Genomic DNA, 9,979 nt, shown 5'->3' with positions numbered 1-9,979 from the left:
AGCCCAGAATTTTGGTCATTACTTTAAACTAAATTTACATGTTGCTTGATTATGAAGTTTTTAAAATTATTCATAACACAACTAAATTACGATGTATTAGTAAATTTGAGCTTTTATTTATTTCAATTTTTGTTACTTTATAACTGTAAAAGATAAAAGAAGGAATGAATTCTAAGCGAGCATGTGTGAATACGAAATTTGTCGCCAAAATCATGCAAACACCAGCCAATAGCCACCATCTCCCTGCCCCCAAACAGTGATGTCATTTTCGACCAATAGCGTGATCCGGCCGAAGTGAGGATTAATCGCTCGTGGACAGACCCAGGTTCCAGTAAACCGGTTAACGCCCAGCGTCATATAGTTAGGACAGTTCCTTTTTTCAAAGACATTCATTGTGGTGGGAAACTTTTTTCAGTATTTTCATTTATCTGGTTGAATTAAAAAATTCTCAGATACCACAATGATTTAGTTATTTCTGATTAGATCTAGAATTATAAGGAATAAGTATTTTTTGATCTATCAAAGACTTCTTGATTGCTTTAACTGTAGAAAAACCAATTAATTTCGATAATGTATTTTACCTCTTTTTCCATAAAACCACTTTTTGTATCATTTCAATATATAAATTCGGGACAAAACGGGTTAATTTCCCACGATTCCTTAAACCCACGAAAGCATTTAAATGACCTTTGATTTATTTTTATAAACTTTGTTCCTATACTTAATAGGTGAACAGTCAATTGAAAAATGTAAGTACTTGAAATCGACTTCGAATAGTTTTGATTGCCCTGTACCTGCCCTGATGAACTTTTATTGGATCACTTGATCTGACGTAACTAAAAGAAATAAAATAATGGCATGGATAGGCATTTTGAAGATATGCCAACTGCTCCGAACACGCCAAAATAATTTTTAAAAAAAACGGTAAATAACTACAAAACGCTCCCACCTTTCTCAAGCGCAAGCAAACGCTGCGAGACGAGGGGATCTTTTAAATGTGATAAAAGAACCTGACGAATCATCACTGAATATTCGTATATATGCCAATTCTTTTAGTTTTACAGGAAGATTTTATTTTCATATTTAACGTAGTGGCAAAATATATAGAATCACATTTTATTCATTATCAAATAAATATGGTTTAAAATTATTTACACCACAATTGCATTTGAAAAATTTAAGCATATATATATAAAAGGGTCGCATTCATTACAGCGACAATCACTTCATCAACAGACCGTTTCATCGACTAGGTCATTTCGTCGGCAGGGTTATTTCATCGACAAGTCATTTCGACGAATGGGCTATTTCATCCGCAGGATCATTTCATCGACGGTATCATTTCCACGACATGGTCATTTCGCCGACAGGGTTATTTCATCAACAGGGTTGCTTAGTCGACAGGCTCTTTCGTTGACAGGCTTATTTTCGTCGACAATTTATAGAAAAAGTTATTTCGTAGGCAACGTTATGCGTAATTTTGAAACTATTTTTTAAATATTTTTTGATTAGACGTTATGCTCCCTGCACTTCTTTGCAATTTAGTATATTTGTGTTGAAATTTTTTAAACCTAGCCTGATGCAAAATCTTTATAGTATGTTGAAGTTTCCAGAAAAGAAGCATTTTATTTAAAAATTGCCTACTCCTCTTTTTACATCACGTTGCAAAAACGAAACCTTTTTGACATTTGGTGTTCTAATTACATTTTACATATTTAAGTAGTATTTTGCATAATTTTTTTCCCGTCATATTTAACACATTTATTTCTAATATTTATTTTTAATGTGCAGTATTGTTAGATTGGCATCACAAAAGCAATTGCAACAACTATTGTGAATGATTCTTGATGTAGGGAGTAAATGTAGGGAGAACTTAGCAAGAAAAAAGAGAGAGTATATAATAAATCTGAAAGATAGTGAAAGCACTTCGTCGATAGTTCATTTCATTGACAAGGTCTTTTTCTTAAGAGACCACTTCAGCGGCTAAATTTCTTTGTCGATAAAAAGAAAATTGCTCTTATATAATGTTCCCCCCACAATGAGTAATTCGCATTAATACAGTCTAAAATCTTGGCNTAAAAAAAAGAAGAAAAAAAAAAAAAAAAAAAAGAAAAAAAAATTAGCAAATTGTAACAATGATAACAATGGTGGTGATTACAAAGAATTTAATCAGAAGAACACAAATCTTTGACGTAGTTAGCTAGCAAAATTACTTCTTGTTTTTTCAAAAATTAGATATTTCCTATATTTATATATTTATTTTTTCAAGCCTAGTCGATTTTTTTCATATGCAAGTAATTATTTATTTTATTACTATTGACATATTAACAAAATTTTCTTGCATATAATTTACATAATTATATATTTTCTCTTTAAAGAAATACCGATATAGGGAAAAACAAACTAAGATGTATGAGTGGCTATTACGAGGGTTGGTGAGCGAAGTTAGCAAGGGGTGGAATATAAAAATGCTGAAAAAATGCAAGTGGAGAAAAATAAAATGAAATTACAACTTAGAAAACTTATTGCCAAATATTATTTACGAAAAATTTTGTTCTAAACCTCTTTCTCATGTCTTTGTCAGCTATGCTGCTGAAAAGGGAAGTTACTGACAATTCTTGTGGAATTTAAATGAAATATTATTTGAAACAAAAATCTTGTTCTTGCATTTCCAGTTTATTTTATTTCTTATTTAATTAATTATTTATAACGTTTTAATGTTTCCTATACGAGTATGATGCCCTCTCCCTTACGCGCCTCACTACCCTAGGCAAACCATATCTTAAAGAGCTTCACCTTAATTCCATTAAGGGACTGTCAGACTATATAAAAGAAGTAGGCGACCCAAGACAATGGAAATAGGAAAAATTGGGCTTGGAGCATGGTACAAAATGCAACATATGCAGAGGTGCCACATATCTGACAAGCTCAAGTCAGATAAAGATGTTTAATAGTTTCGCTTTATCCTATGTGTTCCCCAAAAATGCATAATATTTTTTTCTTTTTTTTACCTTATAAAATAGACATTGTTAATGGTAAAAAAAAAAAAAAAATTCAAAGTGACTCTACATTCTCGTTATGCGATGCAATCGAAATGATCGTGTGAAAAATGGTTTCAATCGAAGGAGGGGAGGAAATCTGATTGGTTTTTAGGATTTAAAATATTAAGAAAAAAAACGCAAATAATTACGATATAACAAATAAATTAACTGACAAATAAATTGATTGATTTTATCATTGAGGCGAGTTGTCCATATGCATCTGATTTTATTCTCATTAATGATTAATTAAAAATAAGTTTAGCAAACTTATTTTTTACCTAAATATTAAAATGTTTGTCTTTTCTATTTGCTAGAGAATAAAAATTGATTCAAAGTAATAAAATTTGCAATGATAGTATATATTTAAAAGCACAGCACGAAGGAGAGTTCTTTTCACAAAAGTGTAATTGGAAATTGAAATGTTTTTGAACATCATGTTTAATAAGCGTACTAAAAAAAAGAAAGATAAATGTTAATTTTTGTCACCAAAACGAAACAAGTGGTGCTTTAAATGTTGATAGAAGTTTATTGTGACATTTTGCCCTAAAGGTTTTTGTTATACACGAAAATTTATAAAAATTTATTTTCCCATTTTTAGTCCACTGAACAAACTTGATTTTTTAAATGTATATATATTTTCATTTTAATTTTTTCTACACTTTAGTTTTGAGTCTTCTGGCTTGTTCAGGCCAAAAATAATCATAATTTTGAATAACGAAAAATTCTGCTTATAGACAGTGTTTGAAAATTGTGTTTTCATCCTCTGCAGAAAACCAGTTAAAAATTTGAGCATTTGAACTAGTCAAAAAGTGGTCGAAATTTTAATTGAAAGAGAACTAGTTAGAGCCCCTGTCGGGGCTGACGCTAAGATAACCACCACATATGAATATGAGAGTTAATTGAAAGCTTTTTCATTTCTTTTTTTTTAAGCAATAATAGTTATTTATTCTTACGTTTAAATTCAGGGTTTAATATTTTGTTCATTTTCTGTTAAACAAAATGTGTCTAGTTTAAATCCTACAAATAAAAAGGAATTAATTCATCGTTTATTTATTAGTTTTATAATTTAAAAAATTCACTATCCATAAAAAAAGTATATTTTGTGAAGAGCAAACACCTAATATGCTTGCAACGTTACGCCTGTGTTTCTAATCATTTTTGGCCCGGTAAGTAGTACTTTAAATATAATAGGAGTTTACAAGCTTCTTCTCGGTAAATAGCTTGTATTGATTGTTGAGCTGGGCTCCTGCTCCGCGCAAGAGGTCTGGAATTTGCAATTTGAGACAAACTGTGTACTTGTGATTTATTGATCTGATCTTTCCAATCGAATTTGTTGTTTTAACCAAACAGTTGTTGCACTTTTGACAATGTGTATAGAACTTAAACATCCTTGTCTCGTCTTGATTTTTGAGCTGCGCACCTAGGCCGCTCAGCGGCCCCTATCCCATTCAACATGCTTGTTTAGATAGTTGTGGTGGGAACTTTTGAGATCTGCAGTCTATGCGGAATATCTGGTAAATACCTCAACCTCATGTTTGCATTCCTATAGTTTTTCGAAATAGTGTTCGAAATAGTATCTAATAGTGTTAAAGAAACTAAGACTAAGTTCGATTATTTAGTTCATTATCCATTGCATTAAAAAATTACTTTTCCACCATGAAAAACTAAGATTTTTTTTCTTCCTCGATTTGAAGTTTAACAATTTTGTGCTTTGTCTTGCAACTACTTATAAAAAGGCAAATTTTTTTTCCTTCTTTATTTGAAAACAGGTAATTTTTGAAAGTTAAAATATGAGAAATATTCCATTTGTCTACTCTAACCTCAAGTAAATACTCCCTTACATGTTTCGAAACAATTTTTTTTAAAAATGTACTCTCGAGATACCATGTGAATCAGTTCACTTATGCAGATATAATTATTTAAGGCCTATGATTATTTTCATTGGTTTTCATTACACTGAAGTCTATGGTATTAATAAAATATATTTAAAAATATTGAAAATTTATACAGCAGAAATTTTGCTTCCCCCCTCCCTGAAATAGTTTCGAAATTTTCATTTTAATATATTTTTATTACTTTTTATTCTAAGGATATCATAATTTTTTAAAAATTGATTTGATATCAAAAATAATTTGATTGCTGACGTCACACTATATCAACCGTTGACAACGGTCCGGATCTCATGCTTAGTAATGTTATGAAGGCAATCCCTACCCATCCTGAAAACAAGCGTTGATTTATTACAATTTCGGTATAGAAAAGTAAATTTTGACACATGAACCGTAGCGCTTCTCAACTACCTATCAACTTATTTGAAAGGCGAAATTGAAATATAATTTTCAGTTCCGAAATTATATCATTGTTCCCTAATTTACTTTTTCTAATTTAGATTCATTTATTCATTGTCTTGTTTTTACTTATTCATCTCCCCCCTCTATTCACTTACTATATCACGAATCACTTTCAGTCGTTATAGCAAGTCCTTTTGGGATGCTAATCAACACAAATACAAGCGGTTTAAAAAATAAACAATTTATCTGCGAAATAAGTAACTTCAAAAATACAACAAGAACTCGCAAAAGTTTCGTCTATTTAAGTGAATGGACAACTAAAGTAAAGGCCGATATGAGTTTTTTAAAAGAAAAAAATATTTCTTTTATTGCAATTGGAACAATACACAACAATACGGAATTTTGCTTTAGTACAAGAATTAAATAAAAGTATTTTTCTAATTAATAATGAAAATATTTAGATAAAATCTATGGAATAGTTTCAAAATTACGCATGACACAATCGACGAAATGTTCATATCGATGAAATAACACTGTCGATAAAATGACTCTGTCGACGCAATAATCTTGACAACGATATGACCCTGTCGATGAAATGACCGTGTCGACGAAATGACCCTAAGGACGAAATGACCCTGTCGATATAATGACTCTGTTGTTGTAATGTTCCTGTCGACGAAATGACCTAGTCGATGAAATGGTCTGTCGATGAATTGGTATCGATGGAAATGCCTGTCGATAAAGTTATTGTCGATGAAATGAACCAGACCCATATAACAGTCTTTCTCTAATCTTCTGTAAGTGTCTTGTCTGTAATTGCTAGCTAAATTTTTTCGAAAACCAACATAAATCTGAATTTCATTGACTTTACCCTGCCACTGGGAAAACACCTATTTGAAAAGTGTAAAACTTGGCAGGTACGCATACGGATTTAGACTAGACGCAACTTAATTAATTAGAAAATCAAGACTAAAATCATAGATCTGATTGTTTTGGCTATACACGGAAATTACGCGTACTCAACAATTGACGGTGTTACTACGATGCCAATGTCAAAGGGTCCAAAGCTATTAAAAATCTTTCCTCCTTGGAGTTATGTAATAGAAATCTGCAATTCTTTTCAAATCATCATTGGAAAGTTTTAAGAAAAATTACATTTTTTCAACCTAATGAACCGTTTTGCAAAATTACCCAAATTCCGAGAAGGGCGAGAGTAACAATAGGCGTTACTTTTATGGCTGTCTATGCATATATTTGGATATATTATTCAACGTAACGCTTACTTTCTACTCGTAACTTTACACAGGTGCCTTGAACTTGTTCGCGGGCTACTAGTGGCAGGCAGAATCATCTCATTCAGCCTGTTGCAAAGTTTTATAAGTACTTAAATTACGAGAACAATAAAAAAAAAAAAAATTACTTCAAATTTGAAAGCAGGAAATGCAAAATTCGTGCTTCATACTTATGAAATAGACGGATAAGTATTAAAATAAGACCGTGAGATCAATAAAGTATGACACCATAAAATTTACTACTATTCTAAGTATTCAGACAAATCGGAAAAAGTTGGAAAATATGCTACTGGCTTTAACGCGTTCACGTCGGGGTGACCCACTGGTGGGTCACGCTAGATTTTCTCATCTTGGCAGGACACCGGAGTAAAAACTGGTAAAAATAAATTTCGCTTTTTTGTTTTTTTTCCGGGAAAAATAAAATTCCCTAACTACCAATTGTTTTTAACGTATGCAATTTTTATATTGAATTGCTTCTTCGTCGTGATAAATTTCCTTACTGTGAATTGTTATTGTTGAGAATAGATGAACTCCTCCAGAATATTATCTAATATTGAAATAGTTCTTCCACCAGTATTTTCTCTTTTACCGTAGCAGTATTTTCACTTTTCCCGGCCTTAACGTGTTAAGTTAAGAAAAAATTAAACTGCAAAACAATCAGCTCGATCAAAAAACATATTTATTCATAAGTGAATTCAGTCAAAGTGAGACTTTTACATAATATTCTTACTCTTTAAGTAATAAACCACCGAAGAGGTTCCCAAAAATTGCCTGTGCCGGCGGTTTTTCACATCGACATGGCGGGATATTGGGAAAAGTTTTCAACTAGCCATAGTCACGTCTCGGTAAGCTACGACACTGCATTTGTGTGCGAGGCCATCACCTCCTACATCAAAAAGCCTCCACACGGTCATTTGTAAGTAGTCCGCGCAGACTATTTAAAAAGTGTTCCAGTTGTGCGCAGGAACCCAAAACCTTTTATAAAACTAAGTAAGAGAAATTTATTATATATATTTGAGAATTGAATCTGTAGTGGTTGACAAGTGAATAAGGCAAACCAATAATATTCATAAATTAAAAAAAATTTAATCATATATTTGCTACCACTTTCTTATTTTAACTAGATTTTGTATTAAATGACTCGTTCGGAGAAGTGGATATCCTGTAATGTATATATCTCCAATTATGTCTGTAAATAAGTACCAATGAATATTTTGAAATCATGCCTGTATATAATAACCATCTTTAAATTGATTGTAGAGCAAAATGTTTTAATTCAGCAAGCAAAGCTCTTGACTTTTAGAAATAGCTGCCATACTGTTGCGGAAATCAAAATGTCTTTAAATCAATGTATATAATATTATTTCATGATGTATGGGATAGGGGTCGCTGCGCGGGCCAGGTGCCCAGTTTTTGCGAAATAAAGAAAGAAAAAGAAGTGGATATCCTTCACAATGGTCTGATCGGAGTACCTATAAAAAACCGTGTGGAGGGGGACAACTATCACCTCCCTACACCAGAGAGCTTTCACACGGCATTTTATAAGTAGTCTGCGCAGGGTAGAATATACATCAACAACCAAACTTCAAATATTAATATGAATTTTTTATTTTCATTGTACCTACCACCATTGAAAATGATTAGCAAATACTTCAGTTAATTGGATAAGTGTTGAGTTCTATATTCTTCAGCGTAGATTTTAAAGTATATATATTATATATATTTTTATTTAAGGTGGTAGATACTTAATCGCTTAAATTTAAATATATCCATTATTTATTCCAGGGGTGGCCACGCTCCTTGATAGTCGAACCATTTTGCAGTTATCGGATCAAACAAATCTACAAAACAATTTAATACATTGTAGCTAGATAACCATCTAACAATGCAAAAGAAATTAATGTCATTTGGAAGTTCTTTGTCCTTTAATTCTTTAAGGAAATTTTTGAATTGTCGATGATTTTTTGCATTGGAGCGAATGTAATTTACAATGTGTAACACTGTTTTCATAACATCAGAATATTTTAAATATTTTGTAACGAGATGTTCTCGGTGAATTATGCAGTGAATCGGTATGAATTGTGGAATTTGAGAATCATCTCTTAAAATACCCAATAAGACTAATTTTTTTTACCCAGCATTGCCGGAGCTCCATCAGTTGCAATGCTTACAAGTTTGATAAGAAGCATATCAAAAGTTTTTATTATGGAATCTAATGCATTTTTAATATCGAAACGTGGGTTGACTCTTGAAGTGCTATTAAATCTAATAATTCTTTGTTAACGACGAAGTCAGGTGAAAGAAAATGTATAAAAACTGCCAATTGTGGAATGTCCGCGATATCTGTCGATTCGTTAAGGAACGATAATAATTTTTCTAAAATATAATAGTACAAAAATGAAAAGGGAACTCGGAAGCATTTATGGAGAGCCACAAATAATCCTTCAAAGAGCAGCAGGTTGGCCACCTCTGGCATATACCATGAGAGGATAGGTTTAAATTAGATAGTGATAAAGGAATGCCGTATGAGTTGATATATTTATAAATGCTACTTTTGTGAAATTAAATTAATTTTTTTATAATTTTATGACTTTATTGCAAATAATACAATTTATGAGGGAAAACATTAAGTGATTTATTTAAATAGAAATTTACAATATAAAATAGGCTTAAATTCACGTAAAGTTAGTAATTAGTAATTTATTGTAACATTATTCTTTAATAATTTTTTAATAAACGAGTACATCTATTTAAATACTGCTTCAAATAGAAGTAATAAAAAAGAAGTATTTTTCAATAAATAAGTTTTACTAATATTCATCTATAAACTGAAATATTTATATTCTTTATGAATTAAATAGTATTTATTTGTATTAGAGTTTTTCCAAGGTAGTAAAAATTGCGCTGTACATTTAACACACGATTTTATTTCTCACAGAAGTAAAATAATCTAACTACCGCTTTACATTAAATTTTCTGATCACATGTTATAATTTTTCTTCCCTTATAATATTACCAAACGGAAAAAAATGAATTTCAAATAGCAACTATGATGAATATCAAGAAAGCGTGTATTAGTAAATGTTAGTAAAAGTAACACAACAGTTGAAATTATACAGTGGCTAATAGTAATAGGCGACGGTACTTTTACATATCTGTAGTTATATACTGATAGTTTTCGCGCGTGTAAAACCATCTCCAACTCCACAACATACAGAGAAAGGCTGGCGGATGCGGGACAGAAACAGAAAAATAGGTACTGTCTTTCTCACAGAACAGTTATTGTTATATTGAGTTACAAGGCTACTGCTTTAACAGGACAAGTGCATTTTAAGTAGGATTGAGCAGCAACCTT

General features: G+C 31.3%; 1 pseudogene; it reads right to left on the bottom strand.

Annotated features, from left to right (window-relative positions):
- Positions 1 to 7,369: 7,369 nt before the first annotated feature.
- Positions 7,370 to 7,502, bottom strand: LOC122269367 (U4 spliceosomal RNA; annotated as a pseudogene).
- Between the last annotated feature and the right edge of the window lie 2,477 nt (positions 7,503 to 9,979).

Source organism: Parasteatoda tepidariorum, chromosome 6 (assembly GCF_043381705.1).
Source record: "Parasteatoda tepidariorum isolate YZ-2023 chromosome 6, CAS_Ptep_4.0, whole genome shotgun sequence".
Lineage (NCBI taxonomy): Eukaryota > Metazoa > Arthropoda > Arachnida > Araneae > Theridiidae > Parasteatoda > Parasteatoda tepidariorum.
This window is presented reverse-complemented; position numbering and strand designations above follow the sequence as displayed.